This window comes from Oratosquilla oratoria, chromosome 41, assembly GCF_046742065.1.
Source record: "Oratosquilla oratoria isolate Oo_2021 chromosome 41, ASM4674206v1, whole genome shotgun sequence".
In the NCBI taxonomy this organism is placed as follows: domain Eukaryota; kingdom Metazoa; phylum Arthropoda; class Malacostraca; order Stomatopoda; family Squillidae; genus Oratosquilla; species Oratosquilla oratoria.
This window is the reverse complement of record NC_134817.1, coordinates 37,559,600-37,578,999: the sequence shown is the minus strand read 5'-3', so window position 1 is coordinate 37,578,999 and position 19,400 is coordinate 37,559,600. Positions and strand designations below refer to the sequence as shown.

The window sequence follows — 19,400 nt, the reverse complement described above, 5'->3', positions numbered from 1 at the left end:
GGACGGGTTGGGCTACAGTATGTTCTGGGGCAACTCTCCACTGAACCACCGCAGACGTACACGACCCTGTCCACCACGACTAATTTTATTACGTTTATCATTAACAATAAGTGACGTCAGCACCAGAAAATACGATCACCAGATATATAAGAAGGTAAGAAACACTATAAACGTTACAAAAATGTGCGTCAGGTTGCTGAAAAGGGTTTTGAGCGAAAAGAAAACAACTTTGCTCACGAGTTGATGAGCCTCAGGCAGTTTGTGCATGCACGTTCGAGTGTGTGTGTGTGCGTGTGTATGTGTATATATTGAAATCTTAGTATTTTTCTCCTTATAATTTTCCTAGATAAAGACAAACCTCAGCATTATCTTGCCTCCTATTATTTTCTCGGTTTTAAAGATATACCCACAATTGAACTCTCAACTATCTCCAGGTGTCCCCTATTTGTTTGAGGACATCTCGGGTCATGTGTGCATGAGTAATATCAGAGGGACTTCAAGAATTTGCTAAAGACTTGAATCGAATAAATATTTCCATGTCAATCAATTTCAAGAAAAGGTGTTTTCGTATACTAATGGCAAAATCTTGATTTAACGACAAGGTTGATCATTTCCTTCCAACACTCGAGAATGCTGGGGTGCTCAGCAAGCACACGGCACCGCCAATCAAACATTAAGGAGAGGTACAGGTTCAATAAGGAGTTGATCCTGTAGATGTCATAATATGAGTGGAAGAACTTTGTATTTCACACATAAATGGTGTTGAGGAACGGAACATGTTCTCGAATAGATATTGGAAAAATGCATTCAAGAATATTTTTCACTCGTATATATGATTTATTGTTCTAAGTAGGCAAGCGTCTTCGAGTTGCTAGGCACTAGTAAGCACCACGTTTGGAACTGAGAGGACTTCGCGGAGCTGTACCTACTACAACAGGTTGATAAAATGCGAAAGATAACAACGATGAGGCGCGAAATATTATGCAATGAATATTTAAGTTGTGTCAGTCGACTGACATTCCCGTGACGTCATATCGTCAGATGTCTATTTTTTTCCAAAGCGAACTTCTGCTATTTTGAAGATTGTTGATAGATTGTGCGCACAGGAAACATGTGTTTTCACTTTAATATGTATTTATTTATTATTTACTTTTGAAAGTAGTATGGTTCTTTGGATGATCCAGAAGACGTTTCCGAATAAAATCGCCTGACGTAGCAGAACAAAACGTTTAAAGAGTGCTATCGTAACCAAGAGGACAATACACTTTATATATATATATATATATATATATATATATATATATATATATATATATATATATATATATATATATTGTATGTTTCAATATTTATGTTAAGGAAAAACATTTGTAGGGTACGTAGATTTACGTGACGACAAAAAAGATGACCACGAAGTCAGCGGAATGCAAAACACTCCACTGATCTTTGCCAAATATACATTTTAGTTTTCTGGTCAAGGATAACGCTCCACCGCAGTTTAATTGATATAGTTACTAGCCATTGCCAATGACAGATCACATTGTACTAAAGAATCCAGCGTTACTTATGGCTGAGGTGCGAAAAGATGGGGATGGTTAGTTTCGGTCTTTCAACCACCGAGACGTATATTGGCAAGACACCACGAGTCCGTCGGGGCAACAGTAGCATCCCGTGCACGCTTATGTTGATAGTACGAATGTAATTGTTTCCTAATGGGTCATTTCCCTAGATTGGCTTCTTTTTCCTGATGTCGGAACCATTGTCTTAACCTAACCCAACTTAATGTAATGTTACCTTCTTAGGCACATTGTCAGAAGTCGATATGCGTGGAATGTGCGGACTATTCCAAGATCAAAATATCGCGTTTATATATATATATATATATATATATATATATATATATATATATATATATATATATATATATATATATTTGTATGTGTGTGAGTGATTCACCATTGTTTTGGATCATGTGTTGGACTCGTAATCGACAGATATGCCCCCCCCCCCCCGAAAGAGCTCAGATCTCATATATGACCGATCTATGGGTAGTGCTGTGACCTTACACACACACCCAACTCCCCGCCCACGAGGGTTGGAGTAACGACTCGCAGGGCAGCGATACTGAAATTATTTCAGCACTGTGTGTCTATGTGTATCTATATATATATATAAATATATATATATATATATCTATATATATATATATATATATATATATATATATATATATATATATAATGTCGTTACCTGAAATGTGATGAGAAGGGACACGGAGTATATCTCCGAATGCGGGGAATGGGCGTTATGGATAATAATTCTCTCTCTCTCTCTCCCCTCTCCCACTCTCTCTTCGTGTCTCCCTCCCTCCCTATCTCTCTCCCTCCCTCTCTCACTCTCTCTCTCTCTCTCTCTCTATCTCTATATATATATATATATATATATATATATATATATATATATATATATACTAGCCAAATTACCCACACGTTGTAGCGAGTTCTTGAATAATCCCTAACCTAACCATACCCCATCTAACTAACCCTTAACCCCAACTATAACATTTTTAAATGAAATATAGCTTTAAACACTCTCCCTCCCAGGTGTGCCCCCCCCCCGGAAGTTTGGGAAACCCTAGTTTGAAAATACATGCATACACAAACACAAATATCATATGTACACATTCTTTTGCGTGTGTATGTGCATGTGTGTGTACATTGACAATAAATGTCTGCAGCTAAAAGGTGAAGAAATGTATCTAGTTTATCTATCTTCAGAATATATATGGTCATATGGGTTTATCTGCAAAAATCTAGGAGTTTGTGAATAATATATTTCCGCCCACACCAAAATTAAATGAAAGTAACCAATATTTCAAAATTTGGTAAAATTATACAATCATTTTACATTTACATGCTTTCTTCTTACAAAACCTATCATGGTTTGTGGCAACATTAATTTCACAAATATAATATTTATGGACACATACAATGATTTGTTTAATCATATTAATTCTTATGTCACAAAAAATACTACGCGACTTAAGGGGATACTACAGTAGTGGCGTGTTCCCACACCATAAAGTACCTAAATTTAACCCTTAATCCTATTTTTTTAATGAAATATAGTTATCAAAGTACCTGGAGTGATAGGGTATCAGAATATATATGGTTATAGGGGTCTATCTCTAAAACCCTAGGATGAGTTCGTGAACAAACAAATAAACAGACAGACAGAGGCTACTACTTTATTATAGTATATATATATACATAAATTTCCTATTTTTCATGTAGTTGCCGGTGACCTACGGTCGTGTGATTGTGTGTGTGTGTGTGGTTGGGATTCGCTAGTCTTGGAGCACGTATTGGACTCGTGATCGACATTTATTACCCTCTCGAATGATAAATCAGCTCTGTGGGTCATGTTGTGTATGTGACGATTAAAACTGCCTGGTGATGGACTCTGAGCCACTCTCGATCAGGTCAGTGAGATCAGCGTGGTGAGAGAAAATGGGGGGCGGGGGGGCTGTCACGGAGATGAATAAAATCGTCTGGCGACAGGAAGACCACAAGGATAAGTGCCACCAGGCACGGTAGGGCTTTTGTCGTATTTGTAGAAATGTGATCAAGTACGTTTGCTGAGCGCCCCAAGGTCGCCGGATGCCTTGGGTCGTCGACCTTGTGAGGAGTGTCGGCGCCTTTGAGGACGTTCTTCTGGCTATATTTAGCTATTTTTGTTCAAGGAGGAGGAATGACTAGGTCGTTTCTTCCTTTTGAGGAAAAGTCGCAGTTATACAGAAGTATGTCTTACATCAGACTTTATTCATTTGGGGTCATCTTTATTTCATCATCACCGTCGTCATCACCGTCATCATCATCGTCGTCGTCATCGTCTTCATCGTTGTCATCGTCTTCATCATCGTCGTCGTCATCGTCATCGTCATCGTCTTCATCATCGTCGTCGTCATCGTCTTCATTATCATCGTCGTTGTCGTCGTCATCAACAGTCTTAAGACATTCCCTGCGATTTAGTCTCAATCCTATTTCTGGCCACCGCCGCCGCCGCCTTGCGATTTGGTTCAGCCGAGGAAATACTCGGTGCAGTTGTTAGAAAGTTGACGCCAGATAGACTACCTGGAAATCTAGTAAAGAGAAATAAAGTGAGGTTTCATATTATCGGAAGGGTTCATAGATCGTTGGCTGTAGGCAACCACTGTCTACTTTATATATATATATATATATATATATATAAATATATATATATATATATATATATATATATATATATATAAATATACACACTCACACACACACACACACACACACACACACACACACACACACACACACACACACACACACACACACACACACACACACACACACACACACACACCAAACCTCCCACCTAACTCCAAGAACTCAAGACACCTCTCGATAACATCCCGACATTGTTCATAAGGATATTTTTAGAGGAGCAAGCGAATTGTCCACAATAAGATGCAACACAATTTAAGGCATATTGTGTTGCCTAGTGTGAGGCAGGATAGACTGTTTAAAGAGGATGAAATCGTTCTTTCTAGGAAGTAAAAAGTTGTGCGTGTGTGCGTGCGCGCGCCCCTTCTTTGTCACATACCATAAATCGACCAAAACCTTTTTCAGGTAACTCGTTATCGCTGTCTCACCTAGTTCCCCACGACGTCACATCTGGGTCACGTGTAACATCCATGACGTCACACTTAGGTCACGTGTAATGTCCGTCATGTCACACTTGGGTCACGTGATGCTATGACGACACGTGGAGACACTGTAGTGGCACCCCAAATAAAAAAAAATAATTTTGATAGATTTTGACTTGTAGTATCCCAACTATTTGTTACCTTCCACAAATCTTTGCCGTCCCCGAGAATAGAAATGCTGGTTATTCTACAACACCAAAATCTTGACAGACTTGTTGCATTTTGTGGTCAACGTCCAGTTTGTATTTAATCGATGGACATATTCCTCAGTGAAAATGACATGTTCCTCAAGTGAATAAAATCGTTTAGGAGTTGTCGGAGTGGAATATATCAAGTGTTGCTTGTGAACCCTCCCTGTTGTCATCACAATAACCTTCTTCCTCTGCAGAAGCCTCTTCATACCGAGTTCAGCTCCTAAAGCTTGTGCGCAGGCAGACCTCGTACCCCCTCCCCTCCTCCGAGCCTCCCATTATTCCACTCCCCTTCTTCAGCCCCCCACCCCACTACCCCCACATCACCCCGCAAAACACACACACACACACGGAAAACTGATATACAAGCTTAACATAACATCGAAAGATACGGGCATAGAACATTTTCACCTTTAAGTCAGAGGCCAAACCCTGTCCTGGGTTAGGTACTGTTGTGCGCTTAGCCTTGAGCCCTTGATACCTAGGCTACTCCACCTGGAAGGCTTCAGGTGAGGTATCAGGTTGTAGGATGCAGTTGCCTTGCTGCCTACCCACCCCGCCACCGAACCGCGCCAGATGTTTGCATTCCACACCAGGCTTGCCCCCACAGTGACGTCGACGGGTCCGTACGGCCAAACACTGTAAACAAAGTTGTTCGCATTCGATAATGCACGATTAAGCTTCTCGATGGATCAGAATAGTATTTTCCTCTCCTCTTCCCCTTCCCCAGCCTTTCACCGGTTAATATGGTGCTCTATGTTATCATTTTCATGTGGCTAACGCCTTCGTACATTTTTATTCAGTTGAAGAATGGCACCTTGCCTAATTGTGATATCGATATGATAGAGAATTTTGGTGATAGTGGCTATGCTTCCTAATAGACCTAATCACACGCAAGAAGAGCGTAACGGTGCTTTGGACTATTGAACGGCGATAGGAAGGTAGCTTTTCATACTTTCCAATATATATACATATATATATATATATATATATATATATATATATATATATATATATATATATATATATATATGCGTAAATAACCACTAGGAAAAGTAAACTAACGAAGCAGAGCGCTTTCGTGTAATTACATCTTCAGTGCAGATACAAAGAAGGAATTATGGTGATATATATATATATAGTGCAGCACGTATGGCCGGGTCCACGAACGACTTAAAACTGCTTGGCGTCACCATCAGAGGTTTGCGAACAACACGTGTGTGGAATCCAAGAAGCTATGTACGTCTCTGTTTTGACACAAATAGTGACTAAGCGGCCTCCACACGATTATTATTATTGTTGTTGTTATTAGTAGTAGTAGTAGTAGTAGTAGTATTAACAATAATATAATAATACTCAGTATATTGATACGATATTGTTGACCCTCCCCAATCCATAGTTCTTCAGTACTCGTCTTATAATGACAATAATATTGCGAAGCGTTACTGACCATGTAGGGGACGCTCTATACCGGGTGCTGTCTTTTCATGCAGTGCCTTGCTGGGTGCTGATAACAAACGTTCCCATAAACTTGAAATTTCGTCATGCAACATTGCAGGCTGCAGCGCTCTTCCAGGACCCTCCCCCTTCTAGGTCGACTGGCTGAGTCTTACTTCGTCTGCAGTATGGGTGTGGCTCGCAGCTCGACCCCTTCGGAACCGAGGGGGTGCCATGGAAGTGAATGGAACGGCATGCCGGCAGCCAAGATGGAAGGGATAATGACAGCCGACGAAAACGGGGTTTGTCGAGATATGCAGTGACCCTTCATTCCCCCCTTCGTTACTGAAGGGGTGCCATGGATTTGAAGAATCTGTTGGCAGCTGATATCAAAGGAAAATATGTACCCGGTACTGAAGGTGTTAATCAAGATGGACTGTAATCTCGTCTCCACCGTGGGGAGTGCCACGGAGATAAGATAGTCTGTTGGCACCCATAATGTAAGGAAAAGTGCCACTTGGCACGGAAGGCGAGTTGAGGTAGTTTGTTCGAGGTATTTTTTAACCCTTTAATTTGGGTTGACGACTTTCGCATTTGTTTTGGCTGCCGTCGTGCTATTTTATTCAGTCGAGGGACCTCGAGCAGCAAAATGGTTAGACCGATAGAGGGACGATGATATTGGTGTCGTCGCGAATTACCGTTTGACTGATTATAAGCTGTCGCATCTATGCGGTTGTTCCGATGCTGAACGGTCTAACTTGAACCTTTCAGTCAGGCAAACCCTAAGGGCCCAGTCACACCAAGCTTACGACCCGGTGACCAGGCTGATTTGTGTTGTTCCTCTGTTTATAAGAATAATTCAAGACAATGCAATTGGAGTGAATCTTCCCCTCCACCCCGTCATGAAATAGCCTGGCGTTAACCATGAGAGAAACAAAAGTGCCACCGTCGAAGGTGGTCGGAAACAGCTTAAGTCGAACACCTGTCGCCTGGGACAACACCGCGCGGTACATCAAGGTATTGGGTGCGTACCGTACATACGCTCTCTCATGACCTTTGGGACTGTTGTGTTAAGAATAGATAACCAACGCTTACTTTCCCCTCGTTGGGGTTCGTGATGGGTGGGGGCGTGGGAGGGCAAAGCCTTGTATCTAAATATACGGCTAGTTCCCCCTCGCTGGTGTTCGGATAATGGTTGCTGGATCCATCGGTAGATGAAATTCCGTCCCCTCTGTGTGAGGTCAGAGATGCTCCTTTGAAGGGTGGAAATGCGGCTAGCTTTTGCAATGTCAACATGGAGTTGGTAAAAGCTGGAGATGAAGATATGATCCGTGGGTTGTATGTGGTACTGTTTGGTAGTCCGGTACTTTTTCCTCTGAAAAAGGTTAAATCTTCCCTATTTGAAAGGGTACAGGCTGTTCAGTATGTCGGGCAAGGTGTTTGGTCATCTGATGCTGGCACGGGTTCGTCCCCTTCCACTTAAGTTTGAGGTCTTAACAGTCTGAGTTCATACCCGAAACGTCGACGTGAATTTCAACAGGGGCTGCTTGTAGTCTGTGTTGATTACAAAAGGCGTTTGATTTAGTACATCGTGAGGTGCTCTGGAATCAACTGCGGATCCGTGGGATTCCTGCGAGGATTATTGATTTGGTATATGGGGCAGATAGTGCTTATGAATGTGGAGGAGACGTGCCTCTTTTCTTTCCTGCCAATTTAGGAACGAGACTTGGGTGTGTCCTCACCCCAACATTTTTTAAATGTCTGCATGGACTGGGTTACTGACCTTGTCTTTGTCGATGATCCTGTACTTCTTGCGGAATCATTTAAGATTCTGGTTGAAGCTCTCGACTCCTACACAAGGAGGCAAGGCCAATGGAACTCTTGGTCTCCGGGACCAAGAACAAGGGACAAACGTTTGGGGGCTTGCTGGCTAATGTAAGTCTTCACATCCCTTGGTAGTGTAATGCATAACAGTGGTGGGTCATGTCAAGAAGTACCTCGAAGGATTGGCATTGCCCATGGTGTTATGGACTCGCTCAGCCAGCGTGTATGGCGTCGATATTTATGTAGGAAGACTAATATCCGGATCTTCAGGCTGCTTGTGCTCTGTCTCGATATACGGTTGTGAGACATGGACAGTGAATGTTGACTTGAAGAAGATTCTCGATGTCTTCGGTACCAATTGCTTTCGGATAATCATGTATAATCATTAGAATTATTCCTGACCAATTCAATTCGTGAACGTCAACTACGTCTATATGGGCAGGTGACTTACGCTTCTCTAATGCTGATCCCACTCTCAGTGTTGTCGCCACAAGACAACCATCGATGGGGGAGACAAAGAAAGGTGACGCTCATAGAACATGAATGGAGGGAGTCTTTCTTTGCGGGAATCCGCAGAGGGTCGCTCACGGGCGGCATGATTTGTGGGCATTGAGCGGGGAAATTAAGGGTTGGGGACAGGATTTGGACTAGGAATGGGGTTAGGATAAGGGTTAAGGGTGAGATCAGAATTAGGGGCAGGACTTGGATTTGGATTGAGGAGAGGGAGGTAGTGATAGGTCATCCTATTTCTAAAAGTATCAAGAGTGATACTATTAACTACATGGAATCGGAGATGATTCCATTCTTGAATGCTGCGGGATTCTGCCGAAAGATGTTCGGAATGGGAAGGGTGACTGCATGGTGGGTTGCTCGGAGGAACTGTGGGGAATAGCGTCGGCGTGCGAGTGATGCAACGCGCCCTCTGGCGTATGTCCCCAATTCATGATTGATGGTCGATGCGGTTGGAACCAAATGACCTACGAAATCAATCGTGAAATGGAATGGAAGCGTCCCTCTCTCCCGTGTCTCCCTTCCCTTCTCTGCCCCTCCCTCTCACTCTCTGTCCCTGACCTTTCTCCCTTTCCCTCTCTATCCCTTACCCTCTCTCCCTCCCCTCTGTCTGTCTATCACTGTCTGCCTGTCTGTCTATCACTATGTCTGTCTGCCTGTTTGTCTATCTGTCTCTCCCTCTGTGTCCGTCTGTATCTCTCTTTCTATCTCTATCTCTTTCTCTCTGTAAAGGATTCACATAGAATCTCTCTCTCTCTCTATGTATGTATGTATAGGGTTCACGTTCACACACAATCTCTCCATATACTCTGTAGCTCTGCGCAAAGTTTATTCAGTACTAAGCCATCAGTCAACTCGAGAGTGACACCTCTTCCATATGAGGGTGTTAAATTCCCATCTTGGTGAAAGCCAACGTCGATTAGAGAAGATTCCCGTGAATCCCCTTGTGATTTGTTCACGGGCAACACCCAAAGACACAAAGTGCTCTAGTGTATTCGTTTCATGTCTTCCGCCAGCATTCTTCTTTTTTTCACTCGTCATGTTTTTAGCATCGATTTCTTCATCTTTGTCTCTGCTTCGTTGCCATTGTCTTGTTAGCATTTTTTCTCTCGTGTTTCATGGGTTCTCTTTCTTTTGTTCCTTTATCCAGCCTCCTCCTTTCGACGCTGCTTGGGTGACGTGGGCCACGTTCGTGGACGTTCTTGGCAACTAGTGATGGGACGATACCAAAATTGTTAACGATTCGATACGAGTCAAACTTTCGATTCCGACAAATGATTAATGAAGGTACTTTGTTTATAAAGTACGTGCTTCCCAAATCAACTGCAGGACCTAAAAATAGCCATGAATTATAAGCAGTGCAGGTGTCGGAATCGGACTAGTATCGGAATCGGAAATTTAGAGCAGTATCGGGACTCGTATTGGCAACGTCAACCAGATGTTCCATTAATCCGAATAAAATCGGCTGGTGTCAGCCAGAACAGAGTCTCTGAATTTAACATTTAGGACATTTATCTTTTGAAAGGTTGATCGAGATGGTTTAATCGATGTAGTTTGTGAAATCTTCACAGGCCAGAGTCCTCGTCAAGCTGAAGAAGATCTTTGGATGTCCCGGTTAGAATGTCTGATCCCTCCAGTGTTTTAATATTCCGTCATCTCTGTCACACCCCATCAGTAAGTACTGGGTTAACCCGTTTTAGTGAGATAACATGTTACATAGATTACATTTCGCCTTACACATGTTTCCAAACTGGGGGACGTGACCTCTAGGATGGGTGCAGGAGAGGTGGACACCGTAGGATTTGAACAAATGTACGGTTAACCCGAGAATCACAATTTCCTTTGGGAATCAATCAACTTTCTTGCGTTCACGCGAATCTCGAGTTTTCTGTTTTTCTCTGGATTAGTTCGTTTTTTAAATCGGTGAAATTTTGGATTTTGTGGGTGGAGTGAGGGTTAGGGGTGGGTAGGGACAGTGCCATGGGCACAAGGTTAAGCGAAGTAGTGAGTGCCAAAAGTCTTTGAGCTACGGGCCGACTTAGTGGACTGTCGTGGCGAGCTCTTCAGTAAGTAATACACTAGGAGATTTGTGTTTTTAATGCAGTGATGTGCAGTGGAGAACTATAGAAGGTAAGAGTATAAGGAGACCCTTGAGCTTATAACTAGACCAGTTGTAGAGAGAAAAGGTAAGAGAGTGGGAAATACCACATGATCTGGACACATCGTTACGTGTTGGTGACCCTTCAGTCTACAAATTCGATCAGTCACTTGGGATTGCCTAAGAAGGAAGTGTATCTCGTTCGTTGCTTGCTTTCGATGGTCAGCGATCTTTGACCAACGGCAAGTGGAGGACACCCCCATCTGTTCGTTGCGTGATTTGAGTAGCACCACCTGCCATGCCAGATGGTCCGCCAGAGTGACCAGCTGGGCAACTCCAAGTGAAGCTGCAGGTGAGTTATGACCGTGGGTCTGGGAGCTGCCTGCTGGCATTTTAGTTGTTCGATATTATATTCGCTTCAGGATGTGTTTGTTTCGTTTTTCGGTTCTGGTGGTGACGAAATATGAGATTAAGGCGTTCGAAGTTGATTCACAAGAAGAGAGAAACTTTGATCACTTGAAGGCACTGATCCTTCGTTTCAGGTTCGAGTCGTTTGTGAATCCTGGCTTCATGAGGCATCATTCGGTGACGCCCTTGCTCGAAGTCGTGAAGGAAGAGAACGTGCTTGTGCAAGAGCTTGTGGTAATGACCAAGTTGCTTGCTTCACCCGTCTCTCTTCATGTCACAAAAGAATGGTATTCCGTGTAGTGCCGCATGACCACTTTGAGAATTGTCCCTCTGCCTTGTGGTCCACGTCTCTTTTATAATTCATCTTTTTCTCTTTTATTTATTTGTTTGCCCTTTCCTCATTCTTCCCACTCTGGCTTATCTCTCATTTTCTCTTTTTCCAATTTCTTTTATCATGTTCTTCTCCTATCTCCTCTATTGTTTAATTTTCTACCCCCCTTTCTTTACACTTCTCTGTTATTTCTTGTACTCGTTTATACTCCCCCCACACCATTTCCAAGGTATTCTCCACCCGTTTCAATTTTCAATCTACTTTCACTCCCTCTGCACCAATTTTCATCCATCTTCATCCCTGCCTCTGATGACATGCATACCTTGTCCTTCTATTCACTTCGACCTGTGACAGATTAATCAATTGCCTCGGCCTCCATTCGGTCCATCAACTGCTCACCTTATCAACTGTTGTTGCCTGGGCCCCGTGTCAACCTGCAGCAGTAGTAGGCGCAATTGCACGATAGTTCTTCAAGATGCGCGCGAAATGAGCTGATCTCTTTGTGAGAGATTTCCTGTTTACTGCAGCGCTGAGGGTGTCTTGCTTGTGTACTCTGTTGAGTATATACATAGTGTAGCGTGTTTACTTTCTTAAACTTGGCACGTCTTGCACTGTTATTCGTGGGGCATGTGACGGGATTTTTTTATTTTTTATAGTCTTATTATTTATTTATTTGTTTGTTTATTTGTCTATATTATTTTTTTCTAACCCTGGGTCTGATTTCATAAAACTCTTTGATAACTTCAGATGTTCCATTTGAATGTTAAAATCCTACGTTTCGAATTTCTCGTCAGTGAAAATGCAACAGTAATACTAAATACGTAATTTGGCGTCAGGGAAATTGGGTAATTGAAACGATCATAAAGCAGATAATTGAAGCCATGTTGTGTAGGGTTTGTCTGGTGTGGTCGTCAGATGTTTATGAATCCTTGTTCTGATCACTAAGCATCATCAATTCAAGTCATTCCCTTTTCGCCAAGCTGAGACGCAGGCGACACAGTCGACGCAGCACAGAACAAAGGGAGACATCCTCTTGCTGATTTGAAATACTGTCTGAACATCTCTCTCACTTGAAATGCTTCTAGATGCACTACTTCAGCATTTCAAGTCAAAGAGACGTTCAAGTTGTACTTCAGTTCAGCAACAGGAAGTCTGCCTCTGTTCTGTGCTGTGTCGCTTTCATCACAGTTTGCGCTTAGGATAAGGTGACGGCCAAATCTGACAACCAAACTGTAACATAATCTATCGTAACCTGAGGTAATGTAACCTAACCTAAACTAAGACAGTTTGGTGAAATATCAAGCCTAATGGAATTTGGCGAAATGCGATTCGACAAAACGCAGCTTGGCGAAATGCTATTGGGTAAAACGGAGCTTGGCGAAGTGGGAAATCGTCTCTCACTTCCGCAGTTTTTAAGTACTCCGTGCCGGCCGGTTGGACTTCAAGACGACTCTGCGGTGCTCCATCAATGTCCTTAATTGCTGCTGGCACGTGACCATCTTTAATTCAGAGATCTACATTTTAATCATGAAGATATTACTCTTCCACTGTCATTGGGACAAAACTCTGGCTTTGTCATGTGAGGATTGTTTTCTTCAATCTCTTTTTCTCCTTTTCAAAGGATTTACAAAGGAGGAGCATACCGACAGGAGACCTTTTGGTCCATAACTAGGTCGAATGCAAAAAAATAAATAATGATAAACAAACAAATAGATAGATAACATTTATAATATAAATAGTAATAAAATAAGTAAATAAGTAAAGTTAGTTAATAAACAGGTAAATAGTAAATAATAATAAATTAACAGATAAATAATAAATAATAAGGAAATAAACAACACAATAACAAACAATATAAAAGAAATGCAGGCATTACAACATCTTGCTTAGGTGTTTATCTAAACGGATCTTAAAGCTTCGAACTCAATTACATTGCACTGCCTCTGCAGGAAGTTTATTCCATTCATGAACTTCACGGCGAAGTTGTTTCTACCCACATCCAAATTGAATTTATTTCCTGACAGTTTGAGACCATTATTTCTTACCGGATTCAGTGTGAAAATTTTGTCACTTTTGATGTCAATTCCTTTTAGAATCTTGAAGACCTTTATCAAGTCACCTCTGAGTCTACACTTTTATAAGGAAAACCGATTCTTTCTCTCCTTCCTCACCTTCTCCATCTCTTACCCTCTTATTTCTTCTCGTTCTCTACTGTCCATTCAGTTTGGCTAAACTATTTCCATTCCCACATACTTTTTCTTTTTAACTTTTTTTCCGTCAATTCCCTCTCTCCCTCCGCCCAAGGAAGTAAAAGTCTGGCAATGTGACAATTGATAAATTGACGGTAGAAGTTGGTTCGCACTGAAGGTGGCGCTGAGGGTTTACCAAGTAAATAACACCAGGGAAGAGTTGGGATGTGCTCAAGTGAATCTTGACGAGGCTGTATCTAGCAAAGGTAGACATAATCCGTGGTGAACGAGGTCAAAAATGCATTCGAGACTGCGTTTTCTTGGGCTACCCATATTGTCCCGTTTTCTCTTAAAGTTACTCATAATCAAGTAAATGCAAGTCATAGAGTATGGCCAACATTAGAAAGGCGTTGTTTGTTTCCATAACGACACCATGTGTTTGTTTACATTTGTGGGGGAGCGTTTGATACTGGGCAAAATGTGTACGAAAACCCCTATCCTTCCGGGTCGACGTCGAAACTATTTTAGTTCAGAACGTTGCCAACCCCCCTACCTCCCCACCTCCCCGGCCTCCACCCACACTCGCTCTAGTAAATCATCCCTTCTCCGTGAAGGCAAAATTTTCAATGTATGGTCATTATTCCTTAAAAAGTAACAATCGTTAGAATAGTATAACCCAATATGATTTTTCTGTTATGAACTACACAGAATACAACTTAATAAACACATGAATTTATGTTGGATTAAACAGCGATTCATTCTTCTGCCATGACACAAACGAATCACTAAGCGTGACTAATTAAGTTAATGAAATCTTGGGAAACGCACAGTACGAGACTACTGAGAAAATTTTTGAATAATTATGCTCGGAAATAATTAACCCAATGACGTAAGACGCAGTGAAGTAAGGAAAACTTGTAACTAGTATCTAGCAACTTGAAGAAAAATATAACAGATACATTTCTGGGCCATACAGGATTGAACTATGAAGTTTCAAGTGAAAAGAAGTACCTCATGTCAACATAAAGTTGCATATATGAGTATGTATGTATTATTCTCTGTTCTCCCTACATATTCAGATTTTTATAATTTCCATCTGATATTCCTTGTTATCTTTTATTTCCATAATATTTGTTTTGTTCTTTAAGACAAGCCAATTCCATTCAGCCCTGTAACTAAATTTAGCTGTGCAGGCTACCATTTTGTGATCATAACCAATGTTTATTTATAATAACATTGCTAACTATGCTTCTTAAATTTCCTAGTATAAAGTTTGTTTCGTGTTTTTTACTCCTCTAAATCCATTTACTGCTCACACGGTTTTGGAAGAAATTGTTTATTATTCTCCTAACAAGTAAATCATAAGTTGGGAGGTTTGGAGTAGGTGAGAGAAATGACAGAGGCGAGATGCCAGTTAATTTTGCAGAGAATTCCATCCTCTTGGAGTCAATAGCGCATGGCTACAGTAAATAAGAATGTAAAATGCATAGATGTTTCGAATCTTTATGATATCTTTTAAGTATTTTTTTTTTCCTCTTTTTTTAACACTTCGAAGAGTTGCATAAAGGCGTCAGATGTTGAGCGGATTTAGATAATGTGAAGAGAGGCCACCTGGCCTGCGTGAGAGCTGGATGCATAACGTCGTCGTCTATAAATGCGTTCGCGTCGCGTGGGAAAGATCTCGAAGTCGCTTCAGAAAGTTTTCCAAGTTGTGTTTCACACGACATCACGAACAGTTCTTAAGCCGAGTCAGTATATTTTATAACTGGAAATATTTTTTAGAAATGATTTCATGCGAATGCACTAAAAAAGAAGCACAGAAATGCATTTGAGTAGGGGTAGATGATACGAAAATTGTCGTTTCCAGTATAAGGAAATACTACTTATTTGAAAAGTTGCATACCACTGAAACGGTAATTACGATAATAGATCAAACTACAATACATATATTACATATATTCTGATAAAATGCAATGGAAACCGATTACAATATATATATTTATAGGTGTGTACGCACGTGTATTTCATAACGACATGTAATTACAAATGCGCGCGTGCGTCGACTTTGCCTAGCAACAAGCAGAAATTCCTTCGCCGTCCCCTAAATCTGGCGAGCCTGGCCACGTTAGCTCTGCTTAGGGTTTGCAATCCCTCGCTTATTCAAGGTCGCGCCACATACAAGCACTGTTCACTGTGCTTGCGCCATGTAAAGCAGTTGCAATGGGCCCTGGAGAAGCTTCCTGGTTATAAAGGTGACTGGGATCATGACTAGAGTAAAATTCTGTTCAGGTCTAAATTGTGGAAAACAGGTTCTTAAGCACGTTACTAGGATGCTTTGGTATTCGAAAGTTCGTATATGAATGAAAAAGCGTCCGACAATTATACTGATGTTTTTTCTTTTTAAAGAAGTGAAAAAACTGTTCATTCTCACAATATGACATTTTTCTTTGTACTGTAATTTGATTCCAGGAACCACAATAGTAACGTGCACAGACATTGCAAGGGGCAGGTGCTTTGGGCTGGATATTGGGCACTTCACTCTTTTGTATTATTTGTATTTAGCAACTATTCGGCAGGGTGCAACACCATTTTCCATATTATAATATCTGAATGGTAAGAAAATTGAAAAAAGCCTGTGGGAAATAATTTTTCATTCATTTTTATATATTTTTGTGAAGGGTACTTTTGGGGCACAGGGCAAAGGGGCAGGTGCTCGGGCACCCCCCTTCTGCACGGGCCCGTACCACAAGAAAGAGGAACATGCTTTCTTAACTATAGTATTGCTGTGCCTCGCTGCATTGCCTTCGACCCGAGCAATGTGGCGGGATGAAGGATGACCCTTTCATCCACGAGATGCTCAGGTGGGAGGGGCGTCGTGTCACGCCAGAAATTGTGCCAGGTCTTGGCTCTGTCGTTGACCTGACAAAGGTCGGCAGCTGTTATACGGACCGGGCTCAGGGGGGACATGCTGTCAGTAGGTGGTGGTTCACGTTTTGTTCTTCCAGCCGGCCACAGTCACAGACTGCGTCCATGGCAAGTCCCCATTTTACCATATTGTGTTTAGTTCTGCCAACACCGGTTCTTGCGCGATTTAGGGAGCACCATTCTTTCCTGTTTAGTCGTGCGGCCTTCGGTAGTTTTTCTCTGGAATTGTTGTATGATTTATGGTGGCTCGATCAAGATTGTTCCATAGTTCCATTTTGTATTTTCTTGGAGTTGCATTTAAAGGTAAGCTCATGGTGGTGAGAAAGCTTTTCCCTGGATCTTAGGCGTGATCGGGGTGGTATTTGGGTGTACAGCGAGTCTGTTTCTTGTTTTCTTTTTTCGATTTTTCTTATTACTTCTCTTCGCATTGATGGTAGAGCGATACCAGAGAGCCTGTGCAGGTAGTTGGTTGGAGTGGGTTGAAGGGTCCCTATTAATAGATGACAGGCTTCATTAAGTAGAGGATCAATTTTCTATGCATGGATGGATCTTGACCACACGGGCGCAGTATTCTGCTGTAGAATAGCAGAGAGCTAACGCAGCGGTTCTCAAGGTCTTAGGATCTGTGCCCCATTTGGTGTTGGCTAGTTTGGTTAGTAGAAGGAATCTTGATGACAATTTCCATTCGAGTTTATCGACATTTGGGCGATAGGTGAGTGAAGAGTCCATAAAGACTTGGTGGTCTTCGTGGTCCAAAGATCCTCTATTCTAGGAAAGGTTTAGTTTTCTGTTTGCTGCACAGTTTCTGAGGTGGAATGCACAAACCTTAGTTTTTATGGGATTTGCGTTGAGGGACATCTTCTTGTGTCTACGAAGGCAGGTCGGTCGTTGGTGTACAGGTTAAAGAAGAGGAGAGTTAGAACTGAGCCCCAGCTCCACACGCTCACTTACACACACATACACACACACACACACACACACACACACACACACACACATGGCGCAGTGGTATAGTTCCCGGCTGCCACTACGGCGGTCCGGGTTCGAATCCCTCCCAGGACAACTAATTTCGGTATCGCTGCGGGTCGTTACTCCAACTCTCGTGGGCTGAGAGATGCGTGTGTGTGCGTTTAAGGTCCATAGATTGGTCATATATGAGCTCTGAGCTCCCTTCCGGGAGGGAAATAGCTGTCGATCACGATGCATATATACATATATTTATATATATATGCATGTATGTATATATGTATACTAATTGGGACACAAATAAGGCCCATGATTTACCAGAAATATGTAAATATAATTTTCGATGATAGTTATTTAATGTATATCCATGCACAGTATATCTGTTATAATAAGAATTATAGTTATTTTTATAGACAACACTGTTAGAAAAACAGCAAATATATCACCAATTGCATCGTTGGGAGGGAGGTGGGGTGTGTGTGCATGTGTGCGTGCGTGTGTGTGTTTCATGCACATTCACTTACAAAATCAGAGTTGCCATGATCTGAATTTTCTTTGAATTTCGCTAATGCGATTATTAAAACTTGACCTTTACCGTGACCTCTTGACCTTTGGTGACCTCTTGACCTTTGGTGCCGACCATAACTAAGGTTACGACATCCCGAAGGGAATATCTGCACTCTCCGCTCGACTGGCGTCAAACACGTACATTAAATAATTAAGTATATAAAATGCAGGATCAACCTCCCTTAGTGATTTAGGGTACATTTAGTGTATTTAGTTGGAGAGAGAAAGGGAATTTCATTGCTGTTACCGAGATGACACAAGGGCAACCTTTTTTTTTTTTTTTGGGGGGGGGGGGAGGTATTTCATAGGTTAGGTTAAAATTTTTAAAAGAAAAAAAATCCCATTACTACACCGAATATCCCAACTGGCTGATGATTGATATCTGATGATTATGGATTTCTGTTGAAACTCATCATTAGAGCAGATATTGGTTGTCACGAAGGGTTCCCCCCCCCCTCTCCTTGGTCATGGGGCCCTATCAAATTAATAGAAAGGTCCACTTGATTTTTCTTGCCTTTTTCTTTTTCATTTTTATTTTATTTTCCTTTTTCAATTCTTCCTCATTTTTATTTGTCTGTTTTCTTTCTTTGATGTCTCCCCCCCCCACCACCTCAGTGATTGATAAAAGACGTCATTCAATGAGGAGTAGGACCAACACTGTCTCAAACTATCGGTTCAGTCGGGAACATTCTCCTTGGCACCAGAAAAATAAAATCGCCTGACGACATTTGCCTTCGTGTCAGAGGAGTCGGAAGGTATGCATGGTGAGGATAAACTCCTTCCGTGCCCGGTAGTGATGGGATTTACCCCCATCCTTACCTGGGTTACTTATATTTCAATTTGATATTTAATTCATTGATATATTTCATTTATTTATTTATTTATTTATTAGTGTTTTCATTTGGTCATCTTTTTATTTAGCTATTACTCACTTCCGTGACATCTGGTTAAGAAAGAGATTAATTTCTCATGTACTTAATCTCACTTAATTGAATAATCAGTTCATATATATATATATATATATATATATATATATATATATATATATATATATATATATGTGTGTGTGTGAGGTGTGAAGACAGAATGAGTGGTAGGGTGGTGAGGTTAAACCCCAAGAATCCGTTGAAGTTTTATTACTGCCTTTTCGTCCAACTAGGACTTCTTCAGAGTCCTAGTTGGACGAAACGTCAGAAATAAAACTTCAACGGATTCT

General features: G+C 41.5%; 1 protein-coding gene across 2 annotated transcripts in view; it reads left to right on the top strand.

Annotated features, from left to right (window-relative positions):
• Window positions 1-5: 5 nt before the first annotated feature.
• The window catches only part of LOC143021235 (nucleoside diphosphate kinase homolog 5-like), a 73,383-nt gene continuing 53,988 nt past the window's right edge, over window positions 6-19,400 (top strand). Inside the window, exon 1 of one of the 2 annotated variants that reach the window (XM_076178609.1) lies at window positions 6-154. The gene's annotated coding sequence lies outside the window, so the exon portion shown is untranslated. The remainder of the gene's footprint in view (window positions 155-19,400) is intronic. The other variant, XM_076178610.1, reaches the window with a different exon arrangement.